This window comes from Agelaius tricolor, unplaced genomic scaffold (assembly GCF_023055355.1).
Source record: "Agelaius tricolor isolate 1412-34295 unplaced genomic scaffold, bAgeTri1.0.p SCAF_18, whole genome shotgun sequence".
NCBI lineage: Eukaryota > Metazoa > Chordata > Aves > Passeriformes > Icteridae > Agelaius > Agelaius tricolor.
In genome coordinates this window covers 1203060-1225134 of record NW_027269278.1, presented here as the reverse complement: position 1 = coordinate 1225134, position 22075 = coordinate 1203060, and positions in this window count along the sequence as shown.

The following is a 22075-nucleotide window of genomic DNA, read 5'->3' as shown; positions in this document are numbered from 1 at the left end:
TCCCTGAGTGTTTCTATCATCACCAAACGCGTGGCACATGCCCACTAAAATCTGTGAGCACTGACTGAAATGGTTCATTTTTGCCCTTAGTACTTTTGTTTTGTTTTAGTAATGAGATTATTTTCTTTAAAATGTTTAAACACTAATTTAACAGATCAAAATTGCAACTGAACCAGAGATCCCACAGTATTTTCCTTGGGCTTTGAACATCTCAGCACAGGAGCTGGGTGCATCCAGCCAGGCTCCAGGGATGAGAACCTTTTGTCTTCCCTTAGGAACGGCCCCGCTGCCTTCCCTGAGCACCAGCAGCGCTGTGGGAGCCCTAATTGGGAACCGTAATTGGTTACGGCTGCCTCTGGGAGTGTTTGCAGGGACCATCCTCTCTCCCGTCTCGTCTTTCCCAGCGTCTGCTCGCGGCTGAGCCCGGAGCAGCCCCCGGCCGGATAATCCCCGTGGCACAGGAATTCAGGGATGCTCTGTGGGGTTCCTGTATCAGCACGGGGAGGCTCCGCGCTCGCGGTGACCCCGCCGCTCTCGCAGGTCTCTCTCGCCCCTGACGAGCTCTGCAGGTCTGCAGTCCCCACCCTGCAGCTCCTCGGGGATGGATTGAGTGGGAAAAGGCACTGGGAGCGCTCTGCAGACACCTCGGCGGCTCCCAGTGCCGGGGCTGCTTTGGACGCTGGCAGGGACATCCCGCAGGGACATCCCGCTGGCTCCTTCCCAGGGCCCCGGGCACCCCGGCTGGCTCCCAGCCCTGTCCCCAGGCCCAGCGGCTGCCACGGGAAGGTCCGAGCCAGCAGCGTCTGGTGTGGACACAAAGCCGCCGCCCAGACCGGGGCTGTCAGGAGCGGGGAAGAGGAAAGAGGCGCCGGGGGTTGCCCCAAACCTTTCCTTTCCCTTGGGTACGGATATCGCTCCGGGCTCCGCATGTGGAGCCTCGGTTTTGGGGGGGGGGGGGGGGGGGGGGGGGCAGCGCCTGCTCCGCCCGACCCCACGCACTTCCCCAGTCCCGCCCGCTGCTCCTCGGCGGGGCTCCCGTCCCTCTGTGCTCTCTGCTCCCCTGATCCCGGCTCCAGGGAAGGGGGGAAAGGCAGGAGCAGCCCCTGGGCTGCCGCAAGCACGGCAGGGCAGGGAGATCCCGACTGCGCCAATTCCTTGGCGAGGTCGGTGCGGCTCTGGCTCAGCCCCTCCCGGGCGGCGAAGGCCGGGGACAGCGGCAGGGACAGCCCGGGCGGGCGGTGCCCCTTCCCGAGAGAGCCGGTCCGGGCCGCCGAGCCCAGCACAGCCCCGGCCCGGCCCGCCGAGCCCAGCACAGCCCCGGCCCGGCCCGGCCCGGCCCGCCGAGCACAGCACAGCCGCGGCCCGGCCCGGCCCGGCCCGGCCCGCCGAGCCCAGCACAGCCCCGGCCCGGCCCGCCGAGCCCAGCACAGCCCCTGCCCGGCCCGGCTGCTCCCGAGCCCCTCAGGAGCTCGTGGCTGCCCGGTCCCGGCCGTGGCTCCATGGAGCGAGGGGAGTCCCTTCCCTCGGCGGTGGCCCTGCCCCTGCTTCCCCTGGATGTCCCTCGGGAGCGAAGCGACCAAGGCCGAGCCCTGGAGCCACCGGAGCGCGGCCACCGCCGGGCGATGCTCTGCCCCTAAATCACAGCTCGGGACGCATAATCCTGACTTCACACTTTTTCCCAGACAATATCTTTCCATATAATCTTAATGATTCCTGCTGCAATAACAAATAGGCAGCCCTGAGAATAACTTCACACTTAATTGCTCGTGCCAAGAATCTCACCACTTGGCCCTTCTCTGGGTGTTTTCCCTCCAATCCATCTGCACAAACAGAAGTGGGCCAGTTCTGTGCCTCAGGAATGAGGAGATAAAAAGGCAATAATTTATTTTTCCACCAAAGCTAGAAGTATTTTATAGAATTTGCTAAAGTTTTTGTTTCAGGAAATTTCATCATGTCTCCAGGAAAAAAAAAAAAGCGCCTAATTGGCCTCAGATTTTCTAACTCCCTTTTCATTTTTGTAATATGAGGAGGTCTAGGTCATCTCAAGGTCACTGCAGTTAGTGTTGCTTTAGTGCACCTCTGCGGATACCTCGTTTCTGCAGCAGTTTTTCCTTGAAAAACAGCCCCAGCCTGCTGCTGTAACAGCCACTTTCCTTGGCAACCAGTTGCATTCCTTTAGCATATGGAAATATTTTTTAAAACACATAACATATAGGGGTGCTTGTAGGTGAAATTTGCCAACAGAAATGGAGCAAATTCTTCTAAGCCCGTTGAATGGTGCTGTAAAAAAAAAGCTTTTAACAGAAAGCTGCCATTTCCCATTATCTACACTGGGATCTTGATGTCAAAATAAAATGCTGGTGGTTATCAAATTAATAAAAATGTTTTGCTTGGGAAAAATTTAATTTTACCACCCTCTCAAGGCTTCCTGCTGTGTTGCCATGTTGGTTTACATGGCTTCAGGTGGTGAGGTCATTCCAGCCTGATTTTTTTGGTCTATCTCGGTAATGCTGTGGATTCCAAATCTTTTGTTTTAGAAAAACTTGTTATGTGGTATCTTGAAAATGTAACAAATGCTGAGTCTGCAATACTGGAGAAACAGAATTCAAAAGAAAGAAGTGTTTGTACCTGAATGACCAGATTTTTCTGAACAGGTATGGCCAAAATGAGAGGAGGCACCATCACAGAATCCCAGCATGGTTTGGGTTGGAAGGGACATTAAAGCTCATCCAGCTGAGCTGGATCCATGCCCTGAGTTGCTGCTCAAGGCTTTCCTTCCGAGGGACCAGCCCAGGCTGGAATTACTGGAGGTTTCAACTGCAGATTTAAAGCAAATTTGATGCTTTCTACAAGTACCCCCACATTGCCTCCATCTGGGTTGGTGCCTTTGTGCTGCTGCTGTCAAAACCTGGCAAAATTTTGCAAATTCAGCAAGGAAAAGCCCAAATGCAAGTGAAAACTGGAGGGCAAGCCCGGGCAGGTGTGTGGAGGGGAAAGCTCCTGGTCCCTGATCCTTTACACAACAGAGTATTTTAAATTTGCTGAGGAAGGGCAAGCTGCCTGGATCTGAGGGGAAGATAAACAGAGAGGATGGAGCAGTGAGATCCTCAGGGATCTGCCACAGCCCTGGTGCATCTTCCCAAGCCTTGGGAGGTCTCAGGGAAACAGGGAGCAGCTCCCAGAGCTGGGCACAGCCACAGGGCTCCCACAGCTGGGCCAGCTGCTGCATCTGCCAAGTTCCTGGTGGCAGCTCCTGGCCTGCCAGGCTGGGACAGGACCCCAGAACTCGGTGATGTCACATCCAGGAAACTAATTACAAGCAGGATTCCGAAAAAGTTGTTGTGGAAGTGGTTGTGTTCCCATAGGAGATTTTTTTTCCTGGCATACGTGCTTCAGCAAAGTGCTGGGCTGGACCCTGGGGCTGAGGGATGTCTGTGTTTGTGGTTAAAACAAAGGGAGAGCCTGTGCTGCAGCTGGAGTCTCCTGCTAGGGGTTCCTGGTTCCCTGCTCTGATCTTGCAGCCCCTCTGGCAAGGGTGGGGTGTGCCTGTGCTTGTTTATTCTGAAAAAACCCCAGTGTCTTTTCCCTAGCAGCACCCTTATTGCTGTGGGAGGAACTGTGCCCAGTGCCTGGGACACCTCCCACTGTCCCAGGCTGCTCCAAGCCCCATCCAGCCTGGCCTTGGGCACTGCCAGGGGCAGCCACAGCTTCTCTGGGCACCCTGTGCCAGGGCCTGCCCACCCTCATGGGGGAATTTCTTCCTCAGTAATCTCAACCTACTCTCTTTCAGTTTGAACCCGTTCTCCCTTGTCCTGTCACTCCAGTTGCTGATGAATTTGTCCCTCTCCAGGTTCCCTGCAGCCCCTTCAGACCCTGGCAGGGGCTGTGAGGTCTCCACACAACCTTCCCATTTCCAATCCTCACACCCCGTTGGATTTTTGGTGAGCATAGCACAGTTTGCTTGCACCTCCTGCTTCATCCTAACACCTTTTGCCATATTAGGCAAATAACAGAACTGGAAAAGACACCAGTAACAAATCCCAAGTTTTTCTGTGGATGATTTCCTGCAAACACTCATTTCTAGGAGTCTGCTGGCCAGCACTGGCTGAACACCCAGCCCAGTGAGCTTCCTTCTCAGAGTGCAGGTGAATTATTTGCCATGACTTGCCCTTGGCTATTTTTTGAGGGTGATTAATGATGTACCTTGGGTGCTCTTCTCTTGTTTTGCTTTTTGTCTCCATGACCAGAGAACTGAAACAAGAACAGTGAAATGAGGAAATTCAAGTTGCCACTTGGACTTCCAGCAGGAATTCCAGAGCCAGCACACATCCATGTGAGAGCTGGCGAGACTCCCTCCCTGCAGTGCCTCTGTGACCTCCTGGCAGCTCCTCAGCCCACTGCTGAGTGTTTAACTTGTCCCCTGTGACACAACCCAAACACACTGGGCCATGCTCCTTCCCAGCTCCTGCAGGCACAACAGGCATCCAGATGATCTTCCTTTTTAAGGAAAATCAACACTTTCAGGAGCCTCATGGACTGGACGTGTGTCCCTTTCCTCAGCCAGGGCTGTGGTGTGGTGTGAGGAGAGCCTGGAATTCCTGTGGGCCACAGGACAGGGACTGAGGGCAATGGCAACACAAACCCAAGGCAGGCTTTAATTCAGCTTATTCTGAGCCAGTTCATGGTCACCTGTGCCACAGCAGGGCATTCTTTCTGCAGCCCTGAGAGCAGCTCAGCACACATCCAGCCCCATTCCCAGGAACCCAGCCCCCAGGGGCAGCAGGGTTGGCTGGGATGTGTCTGGGCTGGGAATTCTCCCCAGCTGAGCCCCTCAGCCACACGGGGCTGGTGCTGCCAGCCCTGCCCAGGGAGGGGCTGGGACAGGTTTGACCTGCAAGGGAAGGCATTGCCCCCAAACCCAAGTCAGATTTCAGAGGCAGTGGCCAGTGCAGCAGTTGAAAGCCCAGCTCCCAGCAGGTTGCACGGCTGCAGAGAGGCCATGGTGGATATGGAAATGCTTTCCTTTTTCAGAGCTGGCAATGAGTTCCATGCCATCCCTTTGTGATTTCAGGGCTGGTGGAGATGTGGAGCTGCATTAGCTCCTGTCCCAGCTCCAGGCAGGGAGGAGCTGAGCTATGTCTGCTGCTCACACACAGCAGAAGAGCAGGTGGGTTCTGGACTCACACATCCACAAAAATGGCATTTTGGTGCCACAAAGGGCTGTCACAGCTCCTGTGAAAAGCCTGGGCTGAACCTGGAATGGCAGAGCCAGGTTGCACATGGTGATGGGGGTGTGGAAGCCAGACCCAAAGGAATGGATTTTGGGGATCTTGCAGCCCAGGCTGCATCCCTGTCCCAGGTGGAGACTTGGATCTATAAGCAGAGCCACTGCAACATCTCACCTGTGGGAGCTGATTCTGCACCTGTTTGGTTAAAAACCATCAGCAATGCCCTTTCTGAGCCTTCTCTGTGCTGCTTCCCTTCCTGCAAAACAAACAGGAACTGGGCTGGGGGGAATGTTCTCGTGGCAGTTCTACACAGAACAAAAATGCACATACGACCTGGCATCTGCTTCTTTTCCCCAATAAACTGCAAAATCAACACACACAAATATGTTTATGTGAATGGGCCAGAAAAACAGCTGGTTCATCAAAGCAAAGGGGCACGCTTGGCTTTGCTGGGCCAGTGTTCAGCGGGCTCCCATGTATTTATAAAGTGAGAAAGTGGAGCATATTTGAACATGCAGGTGTATAAATATTCCTGCCAGACCTGCTGGAGTGTTTGAAGTCTCCCTGAAGCCGCTGCTCTGACTCACCCCTTCCCAGGGAGTGCTGCCCTGGGGGGAGCTGCTCTGCCAGCCTGGACTGGCCCCTCTGGCAGCCCTGGCAGCCCTGGCAGAGAGATTGTGCCAGGACAGCCCCAGCTGTGCCCTCCGGGGCCAGGGCAGGGGCTGAGGCTGCCCTGCCTGGGAGGGTTGGGGTGGCTCCACGGAGGTGCTGCAGGCAGATGTGGGGCTGAGCATTTGTTTCCTTGGCCTGGCACCCGTGGCAGGAGGCTGCAGCTTCCCTGCCAGCGTGGAACATCCAGCTCAGCTCTGCAGCCTGCACTCCCAAACCGGGGGCTCAGGGTTGGAACCCCCCAGTGATCCTGAGCAGGGAGAGCAGAGAAGCAGCCCTGGCATGGGGACACAAAGGGCAGATGCAGCACAAATATTCTGTCAGGTGCTTCCAGCCCTGCCTGCCTCTGGATGTTGTCACTGCTGTGCAGGGAAAAGTAAATCCTTTCATAATACAACACATGCACACCTCCAGCCCAGGCACACACCTGCACAGCCAGAACCCAGCACAGCCTTCCCCACAAAGCTCCTGGAAGCTTTCTGTCACTGTGGAGCAATCTGGGACTTCATCTAAGCTGCAGCCAGCCCAGCACAGGCTGATGTGCTTCTACAAAATGAGTTTCCTAAAATGTATTATCCTTTTCTGTGTGTAGCTGGAGTGTCCAAAGCTAAATAAAACAATTTTTAACATATTTTCATATTTTTCTCAGTGAGAGCTTTTTTTTTTTTTTTTTGTCAACAGGTCTTCCACGTGGAAAGTTTAGACTAAAATCATAGAATGGTTTGGGTTGGAAGGGACCTTAAAGATCATCCAGTCCCACCCCTGCCAGGGCAGGAACCCCTCCCACTGTCCCAGGGTGCTCCAGGTTCTGTCCAGCCTGGCCTTGGGCACTGCCAGGGATCCAGGGCCATTTGGGTGTAAATAGCCTTAGACTGAATTTTGCTGTAGAAAGTTGAGAATAATTGTGTCTGTGGTTCCTGGTGAAGGCACTCCCTAATGTGAACAGTATTTCCACCAGGATAAAGAAAGTCAGGAATTTTACCTTATAATGTGAGCTGAAGAAATGACCCATGGGTGTTACCTGAGTGGACTTTCCAATCTTAGAGTTTATTTTCATTATATTATCAGAATTTTCTAATTCTGGTGAGCTCTATGGAAGAGCTTGTCCAGCTTCCACTGACTCTCAACAATGGAATAACAACCCCTGACCTGGATCCATTCCCACATCCTGCCAGTCCCACCTTCACCTCGCTCATCAGGACACTGATGAAAGCCACTAGATGTCACTGCTATATTGCACTAATGAAGTTAAAATAATATTTTTCTGGCAATAAATGTTCTGACTCATAAGGAAGTTGGTTTATAAAAGCTGTGGATAGTTTGGATTCCTTCCAGTTACAAAACAAAACAAAACTTCTTTTTCTTTTCTTTTTTATTTCACTAAAAATATTGGATCCAAGTTCAAAACTCTCATTTCACAAATAACATTGATTTGTATTTTAAAAGGAGGAATACTTTGAAGTTAATACCAAGTAAAGAAACGTGGTCTGTAGCTCTGTGAACTGAGATGATGGGAAAAAATTATATCTGAAGGTCTGCAGTGCTAGAGACAGGGCTTGACTAAAGGCAGGGCTGGAGATGGTCAGGAATACTCCTGTTCCTGTGCTCGGCAGAGAGGGAGGCAAAGGGCCTGTGAAATAACATAATAGCAGCAATAACATTGTATTAATGTGCCTTTCATGTCCCAGGCTTCCCAGTGCAGGGCAGGACAATCCTCCCCTCACTCAGCAGCAGCAGGAGCTGCCCTTGGCAGCTGTCAGAAATCCCTTGGGAAGGGCTGCTCCAGCCCCAGACACCAGGAGGGCCTCTGGGGAGCAGGGGAAGCGTTTCAATGGGCACCTCAGGCTTTGCCCACAGTGCTGAGGCTCGCTCCAATTCCTTCATCTGGCTCTCTCTTCTGCAAGGGAAGGTGCTTTGGGCTTGGGTTTCGTGTTTTAAGGCTTTGGTCATTGAAAAAACTGGCAGGTGAGCTCAAAATTTAACTGCTTCTGGGAAGAAATTCAATGTATCCCAAGTGGCCACCTGAGAATTCCTTCCCCAAATGAATCCTTGGTTTTTTCTCCTGAGGTCACCTAGACAAGAACTGACTGGTAATGAGATCTTCCTGAACCCCTGATAGTGGAAGATGCAGAGAATGTCCTGAATTCTGCTAAGAAAATGCTCACTCTCATCTGTCATGGGAAGCTCTTTTTTGGAGATGAAGAATGAAAAAATGGGATGGGATGGGATGGGATGGGATGGGATGGGATGGGATGGGATGGGATGGGATGTGAGGGGTATTTTTGTCCCATGGAATTTCTTTACCTTCTTTCTACCAGTAAGTGAGCTGGACATGTTCATGCCCTTTGGGAACCAGCATTTGGGTGTGGGTATAAGAACACAAATTAGAAGGCCATTTTTGGGCCTGTCCCCACCCCGTCATGATTTCTTTATCCCAGGAGAAGGAGCTGAAGTTATTGGCAATTTACTGAGAACTATTTCCTACTGTGAGGAGGAGCCTGAGTGCAGCTGCAGCTGAGCAGAGCCCTATCCCTGTGCCTGGGAGCAGGAAATGTGGCTGCTCTGGGATTCCTGCCCACGAGGATGGAGAAGTGCCATGCTGTGGGTACCTGTGGGAAGGAAAACAATTGGGGTCCTTGGCAGGAGTGGGTTTAGTCTATGTCCTCTGTGGAATGTGGGTGTGAAATGAGTTTACCCCATGCTCTGCGTTTTGACCACACAGCAGCAGCTCCTTGGCTGTCTTGGACCAGCACCAAAGGGGGATAAGGGGCTTTCTGAAGTGGCTGGGCTGGGCTCACAGCCTGAGACACAGCCCACTGTGCAGGGGAAGTGCCTCCTGTGTGCCTGCTCTGCCCCAGGGATGCCTCTGTTTTCATGTAATTGGGACAACTGCAGTGGGTGAACTTCTGTTTTGGGAAGCACTTGGGGACTGATGGTGCTGTATCACTGCAGGTTCTAATTAATCTCCTGACATCCAGCAAAAAACTCATCCAGAGCCGTGCCCAGACACCCAGGGTAACTGGGACTGGAGGGAAATCTCTCCTGATGGGCAGTGCTACAGAGTTTGTGTGTTCCACGTCCAGGTAAACTCCCAGCTGGAGCAGGACTGAGACAGAGAAACACAGAAAGGCAAGAATAACTCACTTCCCTGGCTCAAGTTACTGACAAAGGCATGAAAGCCTCAGCCTGGAGGATAAATTATGAGCTATCAACCCAACCAGAGCCATAATAAGAAGGGAGGAATCAGATGAGTAAGGCAATAGGGGAAAAGCAAACACTGTGAGTAATGGCAAGACAAGGTTGGTTCCCTAGAAGTTGTCTGACCACATTAGATAGCACAGCTCAGTGGCTGGGGCTGGGCCCAGTGTCTAGAGAATAAATCAAATGGGTTTTTTGTTATTGATAAAACATTCTCTCCACAGCAGATGGATTTAATATTTCCTGGATCCATACTGTTGAAGCCCAGCAGTGGGGATGCCTTTCCAGGTCTGCACTATTGATGGCTTTGTTTCCAAGGGGTGCAGACTCCCAGAGTTCTCCCAGGACTCGTTGCTATAAACTGTGAAGGGAGGATTTTTGTGTGTGTCTCTCTCTCCTTTGATTCCTTCCTCAGTTTATTGACTTTCTTTGCTCCTGATCCACTTCACTTCCCCTGGCCCAGTTAATTCCTCCCACTTCCTTCTCTCCCCTGCTCCTTCTTTCCTGGCACTTCCATGCTCTCCCTGCTCAGGGTGTGGGGACCACGGATTAGGAAGAAATCCTTGACTGTGGGAGTGTAAGGCACTGGCACAGGGTGCCCAGAGAGCCTGAGGATGCCCACTGGGTTCTGTGCAGGAACACATCCCGCTGCCATGAGAGCCTGTAAATCCACAGGAACAGAGGTACAAGCACTGCCAGCTTCCTCAGTGGAGCTGTGAGATCTGACCCAGGCTCTGGAATGCGGGAGGTGCAAAGGGCCTGGGCTAAACCCCCACCAAAAGCCTTTTGCCCATGGGAATTTGCATTCTGCCCTCTCTCCTCTTTCAGCACTGAACCCAACCTTCCATTCTCGGGACAAGCTGTGCAGGCTCTCCCTGTTCCCTGCCAGGTGGAGTCTGCAGGGGCCCAGAGTGGTTGATTTGGTCTGGGATTATCTTCAGATGGAGACTTTTAATTGAGGACAAGTGTAGGACCTGGGACAGCCCATGAGAGTGAGAGCTGCCCCCGGCCTGGCCAAGGGCACCATTCCCAGCACAAGGAGCTCTAATTACACAAGCAGTTAATTGAAATGGCAGGAGGACTGAGTGCCTGGGGGGCAAGGTGAGCGCTGGATGTGGAGAAAATACAAAATGGTCCTTAACTAGCTGTGAATCTTTCAAAGCCCATCTTTACACACAAAATATATTGACCATAAATAAGTCAAGAAAAGAGCAAACTCTGGGGCCAAGTGCCCCGGCACTTCTGTAGGACCAATTCTGCCCCCATCGTGAGCCTAAGCTTAGATTTTATTTTTCAGCAGAAAACCTCTATCTACAATTAAGAATCAAGTTTATCCTCCCATGCTTTTTGCTGACCTTCAGCAGTAGAAAAGGGAATCACTGCAAAATTTTTTAAGTAACAGAAAAAACCTTAGCTACTAGGGATTAGTGGTTTATTTATTTTCTCAACTAATTCATTAAGAGAAGCTGAATTTAATGTCTTACTCAGCCTGTAAAGCCTTCCTCCTCATCTCCTCCAGCCCACTTCCTCTGAGTTCAGCACTTCCTGCAGGTAGATGTGGTGCTCACTGTTGTTCCACAATGACTAAGATCTTTAATTGTGTTATGGTTTAATAACAACAGGAATTAGGTTTGCTGCTACCAAAACCATTTCATTATGACACATCCAAAGACACAAAACCCTCTTGTGCAATAATAAGGGGGAAAAAAGAAATCTTTCCATCCACTTGTACAAAAGAAGCCTCAAGAGATCAGTGCTATAATAAGAAGAAAACAAACATGATTCAGTTTAGAAAAATGCAGCTAATATGTCTAAAGGAAACTGCAAGTACTTAATCAAACAAGGATTTGGGAAGCAGTGTTGTTAGGCATGACCTGGGAGTTGTGGGAGACAGCAAATGAGATATTAAACAGATAATTAGGCTTTTTGCTGAAATGGCACTGTCAGCATGGGATTTAGGGTCTTGTGTTCAGCTGTGTGCATCCCAATTGGATGGGAGGTACAAAGGTGTTGTGGGGATTGAGTAGCCATGAAATAAGCACACGAGGGACACAAAAGAATTGGAAAAGAAATGGGGGAAATAATTCATAAAAAAGCAAATACTGAGGGTTTGACTTATGGATGGCACAAGGAAAGGTGAAGGAGTTCAAACCTGGGAGAGCCCTAAAGGGAAGAGGAGCCACACAGGGAAACACATGAGGGAGAATCTGAAGGGTGTGAGGAAAGACAGTTACAGGCTGACAAGCAAGAAAGGACTGAGACCTCTTAGCACTCATAACAGCTACTCCATCCTTTCCTTTTATTTAGAATAAATATATGGCAGAACCAGGAAACACTGGGCTAGCAGCTGGAGTAACTTTGGGCAGGAAGAGGAAGGAGGCTAAGACAGCAGAAATGAGGTTGGCTCATTTGGCTTCTCACAAATGAGGAGTCCTAGGTTGACTATATGATGCTTGTATTCCCAATTGTGTGTTCTGTTTATGCTGAATAATAAGTATTGCACCTTTAAGACTTGTTGCAGACAGTGAAGGGGGGAGAGAAGAAGCTCAGTTTGTTTTCAGACACTGCACTCACTCCTCCACATTCCTGCTCCTGGACTGTGTTGTCTGTGGATGAACAGACAGCGGGACAGAGCTCTCCTTTGCTTTTAGTTAGTTTAGCTAGTTGAGGCAAAGTTCCCTGGACTGTGTTTTTTTTTTTCTTTTTTCCCTTTTCTTTGGCCCTGTTTAAACCTGCTCTGGACTGAACACCCAGGGGAGCACTGGCAGCTGCACCTGTGCCCCACCGGGCCGGGCTGGGCCTGGCCCGCGACATTTCCAGCACCGGAGGACTGATCAGAGACTGAGTGAGCTGAACTGCAACCCGAGGAAGGGACTTCACAGTTTGTCATCTCTTTTGGAGCAGCAAGGGGTTTTATTGTTTAATATTGTTTAGGTTTTATTGTTTAATAAACAGCTTTTTTCCACTTTTCTCCAAGGAGGTATTTTCTCCCAGACCGGTTGGACGGAGGGGCCAATTGAATCTGCTTTCCTAGAGGAGCCCCTTTGGGGGTTCTCTCCCACATTTGCCCTGAACCAGGACATGAGGTCAGTCTGTTAGCTCAGGGCTGATCCAGTCTCATCTCACTGATGCACTTTGGTGTTTTCATGTCCCAGCTCCAGTTGGTCCAAAGGCTGGGCCAGGTTTAATGGGGTTTATTCAGTTCTCTTGTGGAAGTGCTGTGAACTTCCTAACTGGTGCAGTGGCTGACACTGGAAAGATTCCAATTTCCTCCAAAGTTTGGAAGACAGGGTACAACCTCCCCTCCTCACCAGTTCTTCCAGTCTTGAGCTGCTCAGAACTCTTCAGGGCTGCTGCTGCTCCCGAGGGAGGGATTCTAAGGTGCAGGGCACATGTGAGCACAGTGTTTCTTCTGCAGCCCCTCTGGCCAGAGATCAGAGATGAAGAGGCAATCTAAAGCTCTTATTGATAGCAAAAAGTTAAAGGAATCTTTTCAAATCTTACAGTGAAAGGTTCACTTTGATTCAAGTCTGACTTTCTCCAGCCTATTTGCACAGCTTTCCCTATTACAAAGGCTATCAGATGAAAAATAAAATTACTGATACCTGGGAGGTTTGGGGGCAGCTTGTGACCTCTGTTTGACCTGAGTGGGAGCCACAGATTGAAAACTGAAAGTTTGCAAGAGCTTGTGGAGCATGGGAGCAGAGTCATGACCTACAAGTTCCTCTTGGTGGCTCCTGGACCTGACAGTGGAGCAGAGGGAAGAGAATCAACACATCCCCACACCTCCCTGGGAAGGGAGAGCTCCCTGGGAATCAGCACCTCCGTGCCGGGTGCCAGCCTGAATTCCTGACATAGCAGCCTTCAAGCCACAGGCAGCTGCCAATGGAGCTCTGGCCCAGCCAGGCCAAACAAAAAGTTCCTCTTGAATATTAAAATTAGAAATAAGATCTTGCTCAGTTGGACATCACATTGAGAGCTGTGGCTCACACAGGGGTGGGGTGGCTCTGACAGGTTTAGGACTCTCCCCCCTCCTTTCCAGGGCTGCAGGTACCTGCCCTGTTCTGACCTGTCAAACTCAGGACTGGCAGCTCAGGACTGCCCAGCACAGGGGCTGCCACTGGGGAGGAGCAATGCTGGCTCTGCTGGGGCATGAAAAAAGCAAGAGGGAGTTTCATTTTTACTGAAAAGCTTTTTTAACAATGCTTTGATGATGTGCTGAACCTCTAAATGTACATGTTACTTCTATCTCTTTGGGGACAGAGATATAAAAGAAGGGGATGAGGATCCTGGGGGAAGCCAAGCAGCAGAGCCTGGTGTCCTGTGGAGTTGTCCAGCACAACAAACAAGTAAGTGACTTAGAGAAGAGTAAGTCCTGAAGTTTAAATACTGTTTGAAGCACAAAAAGAGTCTTTGTTCCATAACTCCCATCAGCAAAATGGAAAAGTTCTCTGCCTGGATGGAAATCCCCTGTGTCCTCACATGCAGGATTTTGGGAAGAGGCAGAGGGTGGCAGGCACATGCCGAGAGAGGCCCTCGGTCTGTGCCTTACCCAGCTTGGTCACAGAGCTCTCTACAGCACTGGTCACCACCTACCTACAACAACAACATGGCTTGGGGAGGGCAGACAGTGGAGTCTGCAGATGGAAATAAAAACCAGACCTGAAGCTGAGGCTTGAGTGACTTTGGCTGTTAATGACTTGTCCCCGGGGCAGGTGAACTGTGATGTGCACCAACAGCAAAATTTGCTCTTTCACAGTTCAAGTATTTTAGCTTCGATTAATAAAAATGCAGCAGATTTTTGCATCCCAGCAGAGCCTGATTTCCCTGTCACTGTGGAGCAGTGAGCAGTTAAAGCTTCATCATCATCTGAGCCTGGCTTGGCCAGGGAGCTCTGCAGCTGCAGCTCTGAGAGCAGCGTTAGGCCTGGCTCTGAGATACAACTGCAGTGGGACTTTGTGGGGTGGGAGGGGTGGTTGTTAACTTGAATTGCAGACTTCTGGGCTCTTTTCTCTTTGATTCTTGGTAGTGAAATGTTCTTTCCTCGCTAAACCTTTGCACTGCTCCAGTTCAGCCCCATGGGTGTGCAGGGAGCTGCTCTGCCCTGCGTGGTGCCAGCTCCCTCCTGCCACAGCTGGGATGCTCCTGGGCATGCAGAACCAGCAGGGTTTGCCACTGGGTGAGACTTCCACATCAAAGAGCTTTATAAGCAGAACCTCCGATGTGTTTGAGGTTTGCCCATCACTGCAGGATACTTCCCAAGAGCATATTTGCTCATTAAAAAGCAGCCAGACTTGTTCCTGCCGGCGTTCTGGTTTGTTTGGATCCCAGGCTGCCTCCAGGATCAATGGGAGTGTGCTCTTGGAAAGGGCTGTGCAGTGATGGGGAAACCTCAAACATTTTGGAGGTTCAGTTTGGAAACCTCTCTGGTTTGGAAGTCCACCAAAAGCATGTCATGAGATGGTTGGAAGACTGGGTGGGGTTTACATCTGAGGATAGAGTGCAAAAGTGAGAATTGTTTAGCTTGGAAGAAGAAAGGGTTGGAGAGTATGTGAGTGAGGTGTTTAGGAAAGGTATTCAAGAAGCTAATCCACTCCTCAAGTTAACTTCTGTCTCTAACATGAGAGCAAGGGGTCATTTAGCAAAAAATGAAACAAAAATTATTTTATCATGGACCATTTAACTGGACTACTTAGAAGTCCTCATCACCAAAGGCAGAGACAAGAACTGGTACAAACAGCTTGATTTAATGGAAATGCTATTGATTTTGAGATGGTTCTGTTCCCCTAAGCAGTTTTCCCTCTGTGTGATTTGCCTGAGAAGGTTTTAAATTAACTGGGCTCCTCAGCACAGCAGGGACAGGAGCTCCTGGAGCTGAGCAAGGGCCTGGAGCATCTCAGTGCCCAGGAAAGGCTGAGGGAGCTGGGGCTGCTCAGCCTGGAGAGGAGCCCCAGGGAGAGGGGCCTCAGCCCAGCTGTCCCAGTCTGTCGCTGTGTGTCTCTGTGTCCCCCAGTCTGTCCCTGAGTGTCCCTGTCTGTCTGTCCCAGTCTGTCCCTGTGTCCCCCAGTCTGTCCCTGTGTGTCCCAGTCTGTCCCTGTGTCCCCAGTCTGTCCCTGTGTCCCTCAGTCTGTCCCAGTCTGTCCCAGTCTGTCCCTGTGTCCCCAGTCTGTCCCTGTGTCCCCCAGTCTGTCCCTGTGTCCCCAGTCTGTCCCAGTCTGTCCCTGTGTCCCAGTCTGTCCTTGTGTCCCCAGTCTGTCCCAGTCTGTCCCAGTCTGTCCCTGTGTCCCCAGTCTGTCCCTGTGTCCCAGTCTGTCCCTGTGTCCCCAGTCTGTCCCAGTCTGTCCCTGTGTCCCAGTCTGTCCCTGTGTCCCCAGTCTGTCCCAGTCTGTCCCAGTCTGTCCCAGTCTGTCCCTGTGTCCCCAGTCTGTCCCTGTGTCCCAGTCTGTCCCTGTGTCCCCAGTCTGTCCCAGTCTGTCCCTGTGTCCCAGTCTGTCCCTGTGTCCCCAGTCTGTCCCTGTGTCCCAGTCTGTCCCTGTGTCCCCAGTCTGTCCCAGTCTGTCCCAGTCTATCCCTGTGTCCCCAGTCTGTCCCTGTGTCCCAGTCTGTCCTTGTGTCCCCAGTCTGTCCCAGTCTGTCCCTGTGTCCCCAGTCTGTCCCTGTGTCCCAGTCTGTCCTTGTGTCCCCAGTCTGTCCCAGTCTGTCCCTGTGTCCCCAGTCTGTCCCTGTGTCCCCAGTCTGTCCCAGTCTGTCCCTGTGTCCCCAGTCTGTCCCTGTGTCCCCAGTCTGTCCCTGTGTGCAGGGCTCAGGGCAGCCCCAGGCTCTGCTCCAGGCCCAGCGATGGCCCCAGAGCCACGGGCAGGGCCTGAGCCCAGGAGCTGCCCCTGCCCAGGAGGCAGAGCTGCTGCCCTGGGCAGTGCCAGCCCTGAGCAGATGGTGCAGAGGCTGTGCAGTGTCCCTGCCTGGGGCCATGGCAGAGCTGTGAGCACACCCTGCTGTGCCCTGAGCTCTGGGATGGCCCTGCTGGAGCAGGGAGGTGACACCAGGTGAGCCCTGGGGTCCCTCAGCCTGACCCACTCTGGATTCTGGGAATTAGAGAGGAGAATCAGCCCTCATTGAGGACTTTTACAGCATTTCACTCCACAGATTTCAATCCAAACTTCAGGCTTTTCCTCAGTATCTGACCTAGCCCAGATTTTTATGAGGCTTTGACAGAAACAGTCTTGGGACTGTTCAGACATTCAACAATGAGTTTTTTGAGTCTGATGGGATTTTTGAAAGTACTTACATGACAAAATCCATCATCGATGGATGGAAATGGTGACCAGGTGGGTGTTTTTATCTCAGGAGTTTATACACCAAAAATCCCAAAGTCCTCTAATTAGCCTCCTGATAACACAACAGGTAACCAGCACCCGCTCCTCTGGAGGGGACCTTGTTCATTTTTAAGATTGTCAGGCAGCAAGGACAATGTTAAAGTCTGCCAGGGCTGGAATAGCACATGGGGACTGGATACAGCAATGGAGCCCCTCCCTGGGACAAGTATGCGTCGGGATTTCCCGGGCTCATGGAAATCCCTGTGATGAATGAACTCACCACTGGATGTCATTGTTTCTCTATAGGAACGCGTCGGGGACACTTTTATTTGGCAGTAAAATTGTTTTTATTGTCTGGGTTTTTTTCTCCCCCAAATAGCAAACCCCACATATGGGACATTCAGGTGTTTGGCACCTCTTCCACTTGGCTGCAGCCAGCCCAGGACCCAGATTACGCCTCTTATTTTGCTAGGGCGGGGCGGGTTTGCAGCCCTGGGATGGATTCGGTCTCAGCTCAGCCCCGCAGCCTCCGGGCCAGATCGTCAGCTGGTGTAAATTGTGCTGCTCGCAGGATTCCAGCGGCAGTGCCAAGGCAAACAGCCGGGATCCAGCCCGTCCTGCTGCTCTGAGTCCCCTCCAGCCCAGCCAACCCTTCCTGCTCCCTGAGCACCTCCCGCGTGCCCCGGCTCCCACCTTCCTTCATGTTCTCTACAACAGACCGAATCCTTTTTTTCTCCTTCCTAGCTCAGTTCACCGTTTGAAATATCACCCAAATTATGACGTCAGTCGATTTTCCATGTTCTTTCGGCTCTTGGTTGTGTTATCTTCAAGATGCTCCTTCCAGGTGCAAATCAGCCTTAGGGAGAAGTGGTCAGCTGGAAAGGTAAACAAGTCATATAAACATAACCCAGAATCTTGTCCAATTTAACATCCACCTTGGCTTTTTGGTTGTTCTGGATTTGTTTCTGATCCTGTCTCACTGTCAATTTTCCACAACAACTCTTTCATTTTTTTTAAATCTCAAAATATATCATAGAATCATAGACTATTCTGAGCTGAAAGGACCCACTGGGATCACCCAGTCCAGCCCCTGTCCCTGCCCAGACCCCCCAGCAATCCCCCCTGTGCATCCCTGGTGTCCAAAGGCTCCTGGAGCTCTGGCAGCCTCGGGGCCGTGCCCATTCCCTGGGCAGCCTGGGCAGTGCCCAGCACCCTCTGGGGGAGGAACCTTTCCCTGGTGTCCATCCCAAAGCTCCCCTGCAGCCGTTCCCTCCTTCCCTGAGCTCTGCCCTGGGCTCCTCTCTGCAGCTGCACCAGCCCAGTGCCCTCAGCCCTCCTCGGGTGGCTCCTGCAGAGCCTTCCCCAGCCCCGGCCCCTCCTTTGGGCCCTCTGGAACAGCTTTGGGGCTCTGATGTTGTGGCACCCGAAGTGCCCCAGCCCTGGAGGTGAGGCTGCCCCAGCCCAGAGCAGAGCAGGACAATCCCTCCCTTTTCCCTGGTGTCCCCAGGACAGGGAGAACATTAAAACTGTCTGGTATTTAAGTACTTACATTTAGTATATATATATATATATATATATATATATATATATATATATATATATATATATATATATATATATATATATAATATTTATAATGTAATATATATGTTTATAATAGGTACATTTAGTATTTAAGGAACATGGGCTTTTACCTTATTAGTTCCTGACCTGAATACATATAAGGGCTGGCAGAGGTTAATTTTAATGCAGGCACGAGGTGATAAGGCTGCCATGTCTCCTGTCACCTGCTGTCCCCATGTTCTGTGCCATTCTCCAGGACAGAGGGGATATTTGGGACATCTGCTTCCTGCAGGGTGAGGAACCAAACACCACAGGCAGAGCATTCCTGAGCAGGATCAAATCTTCCCTGTGCCATTCCCTGCCATCCTCTGCCAAGGTTCAGCCTTCATCAGGAGGCTTACAGAGCTCTCATCTCTCCTTACCTAGAATAAAAGTGAATTAAACCAGTTAATTATTCATGGAGCAACAGACAAGGAAAACACCTTTGAGCATCACTCTGCTAAACCAGACCAGTTCTTTTTACTTCCTTTGTATCTCTCATGTGTCCAGCAGCTCCGGTGGAATGTGGGAGGAATTTCAAACATTGCTTTTCTGGTTTCAGGTGTGGCCTGCAGGAGACTGAGAGCCCGCTTGGTCAGAGGAGCTGTCCATTGTTTGTTAATAAATTATATTTTTAGCAAACCCTGCCACTTCACATTGAGCACTGTTTTCCTCAGAAGGGTGCATTCCAGGCTCAGGGCTGTCTGCACTGCAGTCAGTGATGGATCTGAGTGCATCCTTCTTTCTACACCAAACCAGGAGCTGTTCTGTGAGCAAAAGCATGGAAGGGAAAGGAATTGAAGCATCTTGTTTCACTCAGGGCTCTGGAAGAGATGGAGAGCCTCAAAAAGAGGGCACAGAAAATAATCAAACAGTTCTGTCAGACAGTCTGCATCCAATCTATGAGAGATTTTTGGTGTAAGTGAAGGTAATTTGTAATTAAACAGAGAGATGATGGAGCTGTTTGTGGGCTACAGGAATTTAGGAGATCTGTGAGGTAATGAACCATGCAACTTCAGAGTTGTAAGGATAGATGAATTATAATGAAATTCTTAATTTCTGTGCCAAATAAAAACAGAAGAACACACAGTCTTTTGGGATGGGATAAACTAGAATTTTTTTGAGTTTTAAGATCAAAGTGTGTTATAATTTCAAATGAGGCTGCAATGACACCACATTCTTACCAATTAAATTGCTGATTTGTGTGGGTTTGGGATCTTTGGGTTAAAACCACATGAAAAAATATTCCTAACTCGTGCTCCTGTTACCTGACTTTGTCATGAGGGCTGCAGCACAGAGGGGTGTACTCTGCTCAGCCTTCACCATGGGGATTCATTTTATATCCTTTTCATAATTTTATCTTCTATCTGGACAAACGGTGTCTCTGGCACTCGGATGGATAATGAACAAGGGGCTGCTTGGAGTGTCTGATGGAGCAGAAGTCCTGAAGCCTTGATGGGTAAGTCTTTACCTCAGAGTGACTCTCTGAGGTTATCTTGTGTAACAGAGGAGCCCCATGAGCAGGACATGCTCTTGTCAAAGCCATCTGTGCCAGGCATCTGAAAAAATTCATGCTCAGAAGCTCAGGATGTCTCACTTTGGGTGCTGTGGGTCTATTCTGCTCCTCCACAGTGCCAGGGAGGAATCCACTACGAAATTACTTTGGTTTTTCCATAGGAGTGTGACATCCAGCCCCTTTCAGGTGCCTTGAAAAATGCCCCTTCATGTCCTGCTGGGGCTTAATTAAAGGCAATTTGTTAATTAAAGGCAATTTGTCTCATTCCATGTAGAACAGCTCCCCTTGCCTCAGAGCCAGCTCCAGGAGCCACAGTCCCTGCTGGATGCTTTGAGGGAATGTCTGATGTGGGAATATGCTGCCAAAGGGAACAACAGCTCAGAGCCTCAGCTTGTTTGGTAACAAATTCAACCCCTGCCTGTTTCCCCAAATTGCAGCTGTGACCAGGACATTTTGCAGCTGCTACACCATTAACTAGGAGTTCATGGTATTGTCAATGAAAGATATGAAAGAAATAATTTTCAAGTGGTAGATTTGACTTATCTTCTTGTTCTAGGGACTCTAAAGTGGATTTCTGGCCTGTTCACTCACAGCCATGCCAGACTCAATCACCCAAATTAAGCCTGTTCCCAACTGCCTGAAACTGTTTCAGTGTCAGGAGGTCTCTGTAACACTTCTCAGAGCTCTGACCTAGCAAATGTGCCCTCTGGAGCTGCTCTTTTGATTTTTTCCTAACACCTAAAATCCAATTGCTTGAAGCAAGTGCTTGCTCAAAGACCCAGTGAGCAGCACAGCGTGGGGGGAGAGGCCAGAACGGACCAACCACTGCAAGGACTTGAGGCTTAAGCAAAGCTGAGAGTAGCCCCAAACATGCTGAGCAGTGAAAATGACTGTGCCACTCTTGAGGTTTAAATCCAGATTTTGATAATGACTAGAAAGGGCAGTGATAAATTCCTCTTAGATGTAAAAGGACCAGACACACAGTGTTCTCTGTGGCTTCTCTGGAAGTGTGTAGGAGCTCTCGTGTTATGTGGAGGAGCAGGAGGAGCAGGAGGTGCTGGAGCTGCACCTCTCAGGCTGCGATCCCTCACCAGCACAGACCCGAGCCCACGGCTTTCATTCAAATCACAAAGTGTTGCTCAGACTAATTCAGAATTGCCAGTGCTTGATCCCAAAATCTTGCTAACAGCCTTCATCCAGGAGGCTCTGGGAGCACGCTGCAGGCTCCCAGTCAGGCTCCCTGGCTTGCCTTTCCCAAGGGAGTCACACACAGTTTTTGCTCTTCAAAGCCCAGCCTCCAATTTAGAAAATGTGCTTTTTCATTTAGAAATTGTGCTTTTTCACTGAGCCAGAGAGTGACTGCTTTGTTAGCAGCAGCTGATAGCAGAGCACCAAGAGGGCACCAGGTGAGCAGCATCCCCTGAGCACCCTCAGAGCCTCGGGGCAGGTACCCAGGGGCTCCCCTGGCAGCCTGGGCCCGCTCTGCCCTGCAGTGCTCTGTCAGGGATGGTGCTGCTTTTCTTTCTGACGTGGTTCCATGCTTGACACTCCCCTAATTTGTCAAGTTGGACCTCCTAGGTCATCTCTGTGGCAGATAACCTGCAGGTGCTTTGAAGGGCCACCTGCTGTGTCAGGGGATGCCTGAAGGCTGGCAGGTTGTATCCCTTTGTTAAATCTCCCTTCCTGAGGTGCCTGGATGTGCTGCTGTGTGTGCTGGGAAGCAGCAGACCTGGACAGCACGGAGAAGAAATGATGCACAAAGCCTGTGAGTTTATAAACTCCTCTTTGGGCCAAAGACTTCTCTGAGGGGGATTACTGTGAGTTTTAACTTCTGCAGCTGTTTCTCTGCGTTCATAAAAATTCAAAGCTCCGTCTCATGTTACACCAGGCTGAAGCAGCTGTGTTCATGTTTCAGGTACTGCCCACTGCAAATTGCTTCTGGTTCACAGCAGCAAAAACATTGCACAACTGGGATGAATTTGTCTTCTAGTGAAGCTCCTGGTCCTTATCACTCTGAGTAACCAGTCCAAAACTCCTCTGACTATCGGATCCTCTGTGATACTCACTCCTTCCACTATTCCAGTTCTCACAGTTTCATTGAATCTCTTGGAGCTAGATTTGAATTATGATGAAACTCATCAATCATCACACCCTGCTCTTGCCTGGGGGAAAACCCTGCCTGGGTTGGATTCCTTTGCTGCTTCCTTCTTCCAGGTGGGTGCTGAGGAGAGCAGGCAGTGCTCTGACCTTCCCTGGGGAACCCAAAGGAAATGTCAGATGGAGAGGGGGCAAGAGGGAAAAAGCCCAGCTTCACACCTGCTAAAATACCTTTGGCTCTCTATGGGCATCAGGCCATTCTGCTGAGTGTTGTGAAGGAAAACCAATGGTGTCTTAGAGGGACAGTGGCTTCAGCAAAACAGAAGCTCAAAGACAAAATATTGGCAAATGATAGAAGATAATTAAGCAACTGTGAGTTTTGGGGACAGTAGCAGTCTTGTATCATCAGACAGCACCTCATGCCAAACCACAACCCTTCCTCTGTTCCAGTG